The 13018-nt window shown below is 48.5% G+C and overlaps 1 protein-coding gene across 1 annotated transcript in view; it reads left to right on the top strand.

Moving 5' to 3' along the window:
- The first annotated feature begins 557 nt into the window (after positions 1 to 557).
- Positions 558 to 13018, top strand: part of PDZD2 (PDZ domain containing 2) — a 468182-nt gene continuing 455721 nt past the window's right edge. Inside the window, exon 1 of the mRNA XM_054488616.1 lies at positions 558 to 864. The gene's annotated coding sequence lies outside the window, so the exon portion shown is untranslated. The remainder of the gene's footprint in view (positions 865 to 13018) is intronic.

The raw sequence follows: 13018 nt of genomic DNA on the forward strand, positions 1-13018 counted from the left end.
CCCCAGGGCCATGGGATTTCCCCCAGGGGCTTAACTGGGGGATTAAGCAGCTCTGAGGTGCCAAGAGGTCCCTTCTCCCCGAAATCCTCGTACCAGTGCTAAATTACCTTTGGTATCCCAAGGACCAGAGGCTAAGGGTAGCTTGGGGTGAGTGGTTAGCTCTTCTCCCATCTCCTCTGGCCCCTCCGCCCCATTCTTTGATAAGGCAATTGACATTTTTCTCTTTGCTATGTAAAGTGCTATGCAGAGGCAACTTCACGTCCCCTAGCTCGCTCTGTTCCACCTAGATGGCGCCCTAAGCCCCGCCTGTATGGAGATTCGGAGCAGCCATCTCCCTGGATGCCTTCCTCCCACGATCCCCAGGTTTCTGAAGCGGGCGCACCAGGACTCCTGGCTCACCCAGAGAGACGCCTTGCCCGCGGCGGGGCTCGCTCGGGGAAATCCCCGCCCACCTTGTTATTCCTGCAGGGGAATCCCCGCCCCCCGTCCCTGTCACTCGGGGAAGGGAGTTCCCGCCCCTCGAATCAACCAGGGGGAGGGAATCCCCGCCCATCCTGGAGGCTCGGCGGATCCCCTGCGCAGCGCGGCGGGGAGCGGACCCCAGCGCCAGTGCGTGCCGGCCCCGGGAAGCGGGACGCGGCGGGGCGGCGGCTGCAGGCAGCGGAGGAGCCGCAGGCCGAGCCCAAGGCACCGGGATTGCGCCTCCCGCGGCTGCCGGCGAACCCCGGCTCTGCAGCTCGGGGCAGGCGGGGCGGCGGCACCGGTGGTGGCCGCGGTGGCGGCAGCTGCGCGAGGACTCGCCGGGCGGCGCCTGGGTCTGGACGCGCGAGGAAGCCGCGGGAGCCTCGGCCGAGCCGCGAGCAGGTGAAGCGACCGTCCCGCTGCAGCCTGGACGCGCGGCTCCGGGTGGGCAGGGGATGAGGGAGGCCCAGTACCCCCGAGACCGTGTGTGCCCAGGAAAGTTTAGCGACAAATCCGGGTGCGGGAATCCCAGCCCTGGCAGGGCGGGGAGTGAGGACGCCGAATTGAGGTCCCACGTTGGGCGGCGCAAACTCCTCTAGCATCCGGCCGGGGACGGGGAGGGCGCAGCCCAGGGGAGGGGGCTAGACAGAGCGGGACCGAGACAGCGGGACAACCGGAGACGCACTGCTGGGGGTACTCAAGACAGGGCCGGGAGCTCCTGCCCGGGCGCGCATCCCGGGTCCCCATCCCTGGGCCGTCTTCTGGTCCCCTCCTCCGACAGGAGCGGAGGTACTCAGGTACTCCGACCTCAGGTAATGTCTTGGGGACCATCCTCCCTCGGGCTTGTTTCATCTCTCAACCCCCGCCTCTTTGCCCAGATGAGACGTTAGACGCGGGGCGAGGGAATGCAGGGGGCGCGCAAAGATCAAGGGCATCTTAGGGCCGGTTATTGGCGTCTGCCGGGGAGATGGGGAACATAGTGATAGGGAAATCCTGCTCTCTCTCTGAAGTCGAGTTTCTCCTAAAATCTGGTTTCCCCCTCCCTCTCTTCCTCTCTCCCTCCCTCGGGTTTGCGTTTGTGTTTTAAGTCTTTGAGCTGCCTGTGGTCCCCGCTATTTGGAAAATCCATTAAAGCGCAAGGCTGAATTCAGCAGCAGGAGGGTCCAGGACCCCTGGCAGGAGTTTGCCAGAAGCTGTCCTGGGCAGCCCAAATCTATGCAGAGACCTTGATAAGGGACACTGGAGTGGGAAGAGGACAAGGTCTGGCATGGGCTGGTCGCAGAGACTGGAATGGCAGGCACGAGGGCATTCCAGAGCTCCAGACCTGCCCTGGGACTGGCCGTTGGGCAGTGTTGGGGGATGGAGCTGAGTCTGAGTCTGTCCCCTGCAGCTGGCCCAACCTCTTGCCTCCACCAAAGGTAGGGTAGGTGGATATGTTTGCCTTGACAAATCGCAATGAAACTACTGGAAGTGGTTGCTGAGTGGCTGCAGTAAGTGTTGCCCTGATCTGTCCTTGCAGAGAGACCCCCTGGACCTTCAGGGCCTGTTCTCCAGTGGGGTCTCCTACACTGGAGGGCTTTAGGGGCCTGGCATCTCTACTGGGCCAGCTTTTGTGGGTTGTGACTTCTGGGTACCAGATAGGTACAGGTTGGCGGGTGTGAAGTGGGAGTGCTGCTTGTGGGGGCAGAAGAGAATGTCTCAGAACACACCCCTGGCTGTAGGTGGTGGTTCTGGCTTCATCAATTCCTTCTTCCATTAGGATGGGCCCAGAGCTGCTGCTCCTATAATAACCATCTAGTTGTGTGAGTGAGTGAGTGAGTGAGTGTGTGTGTTGCGGGGGTTAGGTGTAGGAGTAGGGGGGTGGCAGGTGCTAGGAGAGGAAAAATCAGAACCATGTAAAGTATATAAATGCACCTACCTTGACATAGTTAATATGCTCCTGGAAAAATATTGAATTATACTTTAAATCTATCGCTGAAATTGATTTTGCATGCACTTTATGGCAGTTTACTATTTAAGGAAACTTATGATAATTTCTCTATTCATTTCAATCATTTTATTTTTGGAATACCTGTGGTTTGCTGTGCTGGAGGCTGAGGAGGCTTCGAGGTTCCAGGATATGCTTAGATGAAAGATGCTCCCTCGCTGCTGTCAGTTTGTCAGTTTCCGTCCAGCAGGAGAAGAGAAAGAAGCCTGCTAAGCACTATGGTGCAGACCAGTGCACATGCTGCATGTAGTAGATGCCATGTGTTTATTGGATGAAGGAGTGAAGAGATGATTAAGTGAGTAAAGTACCTGAAGAGTGGTCCAAATAAAACATTTTGGGAGTATGGAGGAAAAAGAAGTCACTTTTGCTGGAGAGGATCTGAAAGGTTTTGTGGAGGAGCTCTTAGGCAGAAGTTGAGAGGTTGATCCTGAGTTAGGACTCAGTGCTAAGGACTCAGAGGAACTAACTCAGAGGAACTTAGTTCTCCAGATAGTAGGGAGATGTGTGGGATTTTTTTTTTTTTTTGAGACTGGGTCTCATTGTTGCCCAGACTCAAGCAATCCTCCCACCTCAGCCTCCCGAGTAACTGGGATCACAGGTGTGTGTTACCACACCCAGATAATTTTTGTGTTTTTTGTGGAGATGGGGTTTCACCATGTTGCTTATGCTGGTCTCGAACTCCTGGGCTCAAGTGATCCTGGTGTCTTGGTCTCCCAACGTGCTGGAATTACAGGCATGAGTCACTGCGCCCAACCTGGACCCTCGCTCTGCTCCTACACAACCCTTTAGCACACTCACCATGCTGCCCTGGGTGTGTTTCTTTAGGGCCTTATTTTTTTCATACCCAGATAAGGCCTGGAACAGTTGCTAATCAACTTCCTCAGGTTAGACAGGAAAAGAGGCAGAGGGAACACCCCAGACCCCACTGCCCTGGGCTGATCATACTGTAGGGTGTTGTGGAAACCCTCTCCCAGAGGCTCCAGGCCTGGTGAGCTGAGCAAGATAACACAGAGCTGTGGATACTCCCTTGCCTTTGATCATGTGGGCTTAAGTGACTCAGACCATGGTGGTGGGGGCATCTCTGTTGGAAGGTGGCTCCAGGTCTCTCCTACTGCACCATCCACAAGGGGACAAATTCCAAAGATGAACCCACAAAAGGTCAGGAGCAAATTCAAAGAGAGGCTGAATCTCTTTAAGAAGACAGACTTAGAGACTCAAGTTTTCAGCCTCTTTCTTCTGCCCTCAGACACATCCCCGCAGCACCAGGGAGGATGCTGAGGTCAGAGTTGAGTTTCAAGGACAGGAAGAGCTACACAGGCAAGCCCATGAGAGAGGTTAGCAGACAAGTGGAGAGGCAGGGATGTCTCAGAGGCGCCCATCCCCAGAAGGATGATAGGAAAAGGCCACTGATAGAACAGTGTCTGCAAGGGGTGTTCATGAAGCCAGGCTGCAAGGGAAGAAGGAGACAATGATTGCCAAGACAGTGAAACTGCAGGTATAGACACTGGATCCAGAAGTGTGCTGCTTGAAAATAATCCACAGAGTATTTTGAGGAGGTTGTAGCATTGAAGGAGGGTTTATTCATGAGAGTCCCTCCATTCTCCCTCCCAGGCATGTTTGGTAAACAAAAGAGATATGGGAGAGAGTAGAGAAGCTAGATCAGGGGTGTTTGGGCTGGAAGAGGTGAGCAAGTGCAGGGAAAGAACAATCCTGGCATCTGCCTTCCCTGGAAGGCCAGAGGGAAGTAAAGGTTGGTGAGGCCCTGGAGAGAATGAGGAAAACAGGGGAGGCATTTGCTGAGACCTGGGGTCACTTCGTGAAGCTGGGGGCTGGAGGAAAGGGCTGCAGTACTGCTGCCTGCCAGGGGAAGCAAACCCGGCACCTGGCACTAGTGGAGGCAGCCAGGAGGGAAAGGAAGGACTCCTGAGTTGGGGTCAGAGGCTTTGGCTGGAATCCTAGCAGTGCAGAGAACTTCCTGCTGGGCCAGATGATTAGAAATTTTGAAGCCTCCATTTGGTCATGTGTAAAATTGGTGCAGTCGCTACTTCACAGGGTTGTTCTTAGGAGGAATCAAAAGAGGTAGTAAGGTGTGTTTGGAAGGCCCTCCATGACAGCATCTGCTGTATAGGGGGTCCTTTTGAATAGTGTGTCCAGAAATGCATAAACCTCTCACTAAAGTGAGTGAGAGCCCAGCTGAATGCAGAAGGCAGGAGTTTTTAGCAGACTTGCCTGAAGCTTTCTTTCAGCTGTGGATGAAAAGCTTTGGACTACTCTGAGCAGTTGGGTCTCCCTGTTCGCACCTTGACAAATCCTTCAAGATTTCTGCCTTTTAATCCATTGGCTTGTTGCAGTGCTGCGTCTAAATTTAATGTCCCTCTCTTATGCAAAGATCCAGTTACCAGGTGCAAGGCAGGGAGAGGCTGGACAGTCTCCTCTGTCCTCCATGGTTTGGAAGGGGATCATGCACTCACACTTGGTAACGCCTGAATTTGAGGAAGCTGAGGCCCAGAAAAACAGAGAACTTGCCCCATTAGACAACCAGAACTAGAGTCACAAAACACAGTTGCTTGATCTGGGGAACTCTTGTATTTCAATAGCAGTGGTGTTGGCCAAGATGCAGGTGGCTGAGGAAGAATTAAAAATCTGCAGTCCCCCTTGGTTTTATTAATGGGTCTTTGATTATAGTTGAAAAGATGAAAAAATAGTCTCACTTATTAGTGAAGAGGCAAAGAAAAGGAGCACTTGACTTACTAAACACTAAGTAGATATGTGCCAAATTAAATGAAATTGGGGAAAATATGAATAATTTTTTTTTTTTTGAGACACGGTCTCACTGTGTCACCCAGGCTGCAGTGGCATGACCATGGCTCACAGCAGCGTTGACCTCCCGGGCTCCAGTGATCCTTCCACCTCAGCCTCCCAAGTAGCTGGGAAGCTGGGACTACAGACACTCACCACCGCACCTGGCTAATTTATTATTTTTTAAAAATTGTTTGTAGAGATGGGGTTTTACCATGTTGCCCAGGCTGGTATCAAACTCCTGGGCTCAAGCTATCCACCCACCTCAGCCGCCCAAAGTGCTGGGATTATAGGCATTGAAGAATGTTTTTTAAGGAAATTGAAGTATAGAATTATCTGGAAAATTTTCTGAAATTATTCCTTATTTTCCAGCCGGATGGTGTATGTCTAGATTTGGACCTATGCATCGGTTGCTTATAAAAGGATAGATCTTTTAATGGTATCTAGAAATCTGACAATCTTGATCTCCTATTATCCATACTTTAGAAATAGAGAAAAGATGGAATTGGAAAAGAATACATTTCCCATGGGTTCTGGCGGGGAGTGTTTGAAGCCAGGTAAGTCATCTGATTCAGTCTGATTGTCTGAGAGCTAAAGAGTTCTGCGTTCTATTTACAAATGTGTTCAAGAAGACACTGGGAGCATTTACAATTTGAAAACTTAATAGTTGAAGAGGCCTTTTGTGGTCTGATAAGGCTGCTGAGCCTCTGAGAGACGGTTTGTTAAGACACTAAGCACGCGGAGAAAACACATTTGTCTTTTAAGCCTCTCCAGCTCCAGGAAGAGGCCTATCCCTGGTGGTGGCCGCTCTCCAATGCCAGTAGTGTATTCACCCCACACTCTTGATGGGGCCAGCAAACAGTCTCCATTCTGAGAGTTCTGGCTGCTCCATGCATGCATTCCTTACCAGAATGCGTTCTGAGTGAATAATGAGTGGTCTGTGAACTTCCAGAAGATCAGAAACTTAAGATTCTCAACTCTCTTTATGAAGCCATTGAATGAAACCAGAGAGCATTGAACACCTGGCTGACAAAGTTATTCTTGGATTATTTATTTTTATATACAGTGTTTCTGGGGCTCATCAAGCCCTCTAGGAGGCATGAAGAGGTTTTGGAGAAGCAGCATTGGGGGAACCGACTTCACAGCACAGAGAATTAATTTTGCACACACAATTGTTGCGAGCTCTGGATGAAATAATAGCAAGGAGATGGGGGAAGTTTTGTTGTCTTTTAAGTCTAAGAAGCAGTCTGAAATGCCTAGATATCCACAGGAGAATTTAAAAAATCACAAATTCTTAAGGATCTGCAAGTCCTTGAAAGGGCATTATCCAATCTCTTGCCTTCAGGGAAGAATAAACTTAGCTCATTCCAGTTAAGGATCTATGGTTTTAACAGCTTCCTGAGGAAGGGGCATCCATGGCATATTTGGCCCTTAACACAGTGATACCCTAGACTGGTTCTTTGAGGTGTTTTAGCAGGAGTCGAAATGGATTTCAGAGGGGTTACTCTTGGTCTCTTTTTTTTTTTTTGAAATGGAGTCTTGCTCTGTCACCCTGGCTGGAGTGCAGTGGCGCTATCTCAGCTCACTGCAACCTCCGTCTCCCAGGTTCAAGCGATTCTCCTCCCTCAGCCTCCTGAGTAGCTGGGACTACAGGTGCGCACCACCACGCCCAGCTAATTTTTGTATTTTTAGTAGAGACATAGTTTCACCATGTTGGCCAGGATGGTCTCGATCTCTTGATCTTGTGATCTGCCTGCCTTGGCCTCCCAAAGTGCTGGGATTACAGGCGTGAGCCACTGTGCCTGGCCGGTCTCATTTTTATCAACACTTGGACACCTCTAGTACTTGGCTTTGCAAGCCCTAGACTTTATCATCCAAGTTAACACAACAGACCCTGTTGTCCTGGCCTCAGGACAGCCATCATCCTGCTTGGCTAAAAATAAAGACAGCACTCATGTAGTGTAGAATTAGAATTCCTACCGTGAGCGGGGGCACGCTTTGTGCTGTGGCTACCCCAAAGTCAATTCCCTGGCTGGGACCTGCCAGCTCAGGCAGTGGGAGTTGTACTGGGAGGAGGGTGGGAGAGATGGTAAGTTTGGATCTCAGTGTACTCAGTAGGGGGAAGGGGGTGGGGAACTGGGCTGCCTTACATGGGAGGCCTCCGAGCATCCCCAGGCAGCTGGTGAGAGGAGAGCGGGTGCCAGGGAGCTTTGCACTACGGGGGGCCTTCTCACTACTGTCACTCCTAGGGAGATCTCAGGATACCTAGGGGGAACAAAATAAACAACTCTTTTGTCCCTTTTACCAAAGGCCAGCACGTTTCCGATGCCTGTCTAAGGTGAACCTGGCTTGTCCTGTTTACACGTCCTGGGATGTTACTGTAATTCCAATATTCCAGAAGACTCTGTTGCTGGAGAGTGGAGAGGCAAGTGTATTTTGGGGTAGCCATAATATCTTGGGTTGGTGAGTACAAGTTTGAACACCCAGTAATGCCCCTTACCCCTGAGGAATTCCAGGGACTGAGCCACCAGAAATGTCTTCAGGAACCTGACCCCTCCATGTCATGAACACCAAGTAGCTCCTGACACTGCTTATGTTTGCATGCCGGTGATCAAATGGAATCATACACTCTCTCCAAGAGCACGAAGGTTTCTTTTTCTTTTTCTGTTTAATAAAGCAAGATGTCAATAAACTCTACATTTTTGTGTGTTGGCCAATGGACACTTATAAAATGTCTGATTTCAGCTGTGTTTTCAGTTGAACACCCCCCACCACCCGCCCAACACCCTCTTTCTGGCACAGTGTGTTTTATGGAGATTTGGGTAAAACTAGGTTGTGCTATATGGGTCTCCTGATGAAGAGAATTCACTTCCAAGGCTAAAGCAGCCATGCAAATATTGTTACAAAACCACTCAGCATACAAAATTGGCATAGCTTTCCTCCACAGTTTGCCACTGCCCACTCTCCACTCCTACCCCGCCCTGGCCACCTTAATTCCCAGTATCATTAGGCTGAAAGAAGGGACAGCTGTCTCCAGAAAATGTGCTCCGAGTATCCCCATCAGCGTGGATTCCCAAGAGAGAGCAGGCAGTGAGATGGCACGAGGAGAGGAAGGTACTGGAAAGAATTGCATTAACCCCTCTCTGGACTTACTGCTCGTCTTTAGAAACCTAAGCAGATGTCAGGCTTATTGATTTCTTTATTGGTGGCAGCTGTGGAGCTGCAGTCCACTATTTTTGGCACCTGGGAGTGGCACATGGCCCCTGAGCACACTTCCCGCCTTCTGATCCCTCACCTGCTCAGCTTCCCAGGCTCCATCTTTATCTTGAGGATCTCTGAAGACTGCCTCTTCCCCCGTACTCTTCAGGATCCAGTACAATGCCTAGTACATGGGTAAGAATTAAAATTATTTGAATGTTCACTATTTGGCAGGCACTGTTCTAGACACTTGCCACATACAGCTCATTCAGTTCTCATAATCTGATGAGGTACATACTGTTATTACCCCATGTTCATTTCCTGGGGCTGCCGTCAGAAATTAGCACAAACTTGTTGTCTTAAAACAACTGAAATTTATCCTCTCACAGTATCCTCTTCACAGGTCCGAAGTCTGAAATCAAGGTGTTGACAGGGCCGTGCTCCTTCTGGAAGCTCTAGGGGAGAATCCTTCCCTGCCTCTTGCAGCTTCTGGGAGCTGTGGACATTCCTTGCACTGCTTCAGCCCAGTCTATGCCTTTGTCTTCACGTTGCTTTGTCTGTGTGTCTGTGTCTTCTCTCTTGTCTGCATGTCTCTACTCTGTGTGTCTCATTTATAAGGACATTTGTCATTGGAGTTAGGGCTACCCAAATAATTCAGGATGATTCCAACTTGAGATTTTTAATTTAATTACATCTGCAGAGACACTGTTGCCAAATAAGGACACATGTGCAGGTTTTGGGATGTGGGTATATCTTTTGGGGAGCTACTATTCAACACAGTACAACCCCTTTTGTGATGGAAAAATGGTGATACATTGTGGTTACGGAATTCTCTGAGGTCACACAGCCGGGAGTTGGTAGAGTTGGAATTTACACACAGCAGCCTGGCTCTAGAGCTTGCATATGGACCACTACTCTCTCTTGCCTTTTAGTAAATGTGCTCCGTGATTGTTCACGGTATGAATGGAGGGCAGCATGGGTGGGGAAACAGATGGATAAAAAGATGCTGATAACAATAGTTGGCCAACATTCTCCTTCTCAATGTATTGAAAATAATAACAACAACTGATATTCATTGTTTTATGCTCTTGACCCGGGACTCGTCCTTGGATCCTCTTTTTTGGCTATTCTAGGGAGAGCTCAACTATCTCAAGGCATTGCCTACCATCTATGCGCTACTGCCTTCCAAATTTATGTCCGTAGCCTTGATTTCTCTGCTGCGTTCCAGACTCATGTGCCCCACTGCCCCCTTACCATTCCAGTGGGGGCGTTATAGGGATCTGTAACCTAACACAACAAAATGCAATCCTTGATATGTCTCTTTCAAGCTAGTTCTTTCCTTCTCCTCCTCCCATCTCAGTAAATGGCACCACCATCCACCCAAAGGCTCATTCCCAAAACTAGAAACCACTCTTCATTCTCTTTTTCCTGACATTCTGTATCCAAATCCAGGAGTAAGTCCTGTTGGCCCCACCTCCAGCCTCCACCCTGTTCTCCCGCCTCCATAGCAGCCACCCTTGTTAAAATCACCGCCATCTCACCCCTGGACCCATGCTGCAGTCATCTTCTAACTGGGCCACCCGAGGACACTCTTGACCCCAGCCCTTTTCCTCCGAGCAGCCAGAGGGGTCTTTTATTTTTTTAAGACTTTTTTTTTTAATATAGCAATTTTAGGTTCACAGCCAAATTGAGAGGAAAGTACAGAGATTTCCTGTATACCTCTTGCCCCTACACATGCAGAGCCTCCGCTCTCATCAACATCCTTCAGCCCATGGTTCATTTGTTACAGTCGATGAACCTGTGTTGGAACATCGTTATCCCTCGAGTCCATAGTTTACCTTAGAGTTCACTCTTACATTCTATGCGTTTGGATAAATGTATAATGTCATGTATCCACCATTATATTATAATACAGAGTAGTTTCACTGGCCTAAAAATCTTCTGTGCTCTGCCTCCTATTCATCCCTCCTGCCCCCCAACCCAGAGGGTTTTTTTTGTTTGTTTTTTTAAGAGATGGGGTCTCACTGTGTCGTGCAGGCTAGTCTCAAACTCCTGGGCCCAAGCGGTCCACCTGCTTTGGCCTCCCAAAGTTCTGGGATTACAGACATGAGCCACTGTGCCCAGCCAGAGGGGTCTTTTAAAAACACAAGTCATATCACTCCCTGGCTTAAAACTGGACATTTCTTGTTGCCATTTCAGTGTGATTCAGGCTCCTTGCCCCAGTCTACCTCTCCTACGACTCCTTCTCTTACCACTCATTGCCCTCACTCCATGCCTGACACACTGTACTTCTTTCAGTTTTGGAACACACCAAGTGCTGTCCCATATCAGGGCTCTTCTTCTGCTTGGAAACATCTTCCCCCAGATCTTCACAAGAACATATGATCTAACAGAAAACAGGACCACCCCCAGGTACTCTATCACATGACTCCTGTTTGAAATAAAATCTTTGATTTATTCATTTATTATCTGTCTTAGCTGTTGGATCATACGCTCCATTAAAGCAAAGAACTAGTTTGTGTATCTCACATGCTGAAAATAGTTCCTATTTCTGCCTTTCCTTTAAGGGTTCAAGGAAGAGGGTTTAAAATATCAAGTCTCGGCTGGGCGCAGCAGGCATGCCTGTAATCCCAGCACTCTGGGAGGCCAAGGCAGGCGGATCACGAGGTCAGGAGTTCAAGACCAGACCAGCCTGGCCAATATGGTGAAACCTCGTCTCTACTAAAAATATAAAAATTAGCCAGGCATGCTGGCACGCACCTATAGTCCCAGCTACTCATGAGGCTGAGGCAGGAGAATCGCTTGAACCCGGGAGGCAGAGGTTGCAGTAAGTCGAGATCACACCACTGCACTCCAGCCTGGGCGATAGAGTGAGACTCCGTCTCAAAAAAAAAAAAAAAAAAAAATTAAGTCTCAGGGCAAATCGGAAAAAATCTTGAGCCTCAAAGTAGAGAAAGAGAAATGATCTTCTTAGTGTCTCAAGATTAAGTCCCAGGCCAACTAGAGAAATAGTACATTGGGAATCTGAGTGAGTATATTTCTTCCCTCTGTTAACAATCTGAGTGAGTATATTTCTTCCCTCTGTTAACAATCTGTGTCCTGGGTTTATGAGCAGGAAAATGAATTATCTAATAGACACTCAATAAATGTCTGTTGAATAAGTCAAGCACTTAAAGCATTTCGGGCACTGTTCACAGTTATCCTTATTTTTCAGATGAGGAAACATAGGCTTGGAAAGGCTTGACTGAGGTTACATATCTATTAAGAGTTGGAGCAAGAATTTGAATCCAGATCTCTCTGTCTACTAAGCCCCTATTCCCAACCACGATTCCATACAGAATCTCTGAGAAGCAGGAACTGCCTGGGATCCCTAAAGTGTCTACAGAGCCCTGAGTTTACTAATTCATTTTCCGGCTCATAAACCCAGGACACAGATTGTTAACACACAGGGAAGAAATATACTCACCCAGATTCCCAGTGTACTACTTCTCTGAAAAGTTGGCCTGGGACTTAATCTTGAGAAGCTAAGAAGTTCATTTCTCTTTTTCTCCACTTTAGGAGTTTCAGGCTCAAGACTTTTTCTGATCTTTCTTGCAACTTGATGGTTTAAACCCTCTTCTGTGAACCCTTAAAGGGAAGACAGAGATGACCAGGTTGAGTCCTTATATGCAAAGGTAGAATTTTTCTGTAATCAGAAAAAGCTCTGAGGTCTTCTTCCTCCTGGTTTTCCTTACACGTGAACACTTTTATGTAGTTTGGTCTTTTCGGCCTGCACGTTTCTTCCTAGCTGATAAGAGCCCTAGGGTGAGAGCATGGACTCCATTTTCAGATTGGCTGTTAGCAGGAACCTCTCCATTGAGTGTTGCTAAAAGACTGGTCCATTTTTTGGTCACTAGCTTTGAGCCAGCCATGAAAGAAGACAAAGGAGAGGTTCTTTGCCAGGTGTAGGGCTCAAAGTTTGCGGACTAGGGAGAATGAGAAATCACCTATTCATTTCTTTCCCTGTTGTTGGACCTCCTTTTAAAAATAAGTTCCATCTTGAGAATTACATCAGCATCCCGTAAGTAAACATTGGACAAAAAACTACTATTTCAGGCAAACAGTAATTGTGAGGATGTCCAAGACCCATAACTGTAGGTTGGGCTTTTATTCATAGAAAGGTCTATAGTGGCTGATTTTTAGTGTATCTGGCAAATATAGCTGCTCTCCTGCAGAAATGTAGAACTCTGGCCATTTGATATATCATGCACTTCACCTCTGCTGTCGTGAGTGGGATTTGCTATGGTAACCAGAACTTTGCCCGAGGATTGTGCATGTAAGGTGTCACTCATTGGTGGTACTCTTTATTTTTAGCATAAACCAAAGAGGAGCTGCTCATTGTTCCTGCTAACATGCAGGTGGGTAGTCACAGTGGAGCCTGGGAAGATTGTATGTGCTGTTCTCATGGGGAATGTCACCACCCATCACAGTTCTCATTTGTTGGAGCAAGATGTGCTTCTGGATTTCCATTGGTTAAAATCTGTGCTGAAAGTTGTGCACTAGGATAGTTGGACTTGCTTTATTTATTTATTT

The sequence above is a fragment of the Pongo pygmaeus genome, chromosome 4 (genome assembly GCF_028885625.2).
Source record: "Pongo pygmaeus isolate AG05252 chromosome 4, NHGRI_mPonPyg2-v2.0_pri, whole genome shotgun sequence".
Lineage (NCBI taxonomy): Eukaryota > Metazoa > Chordata > Mammalia > Primates > Hominidae > Pongo > Pongo pygmaeus.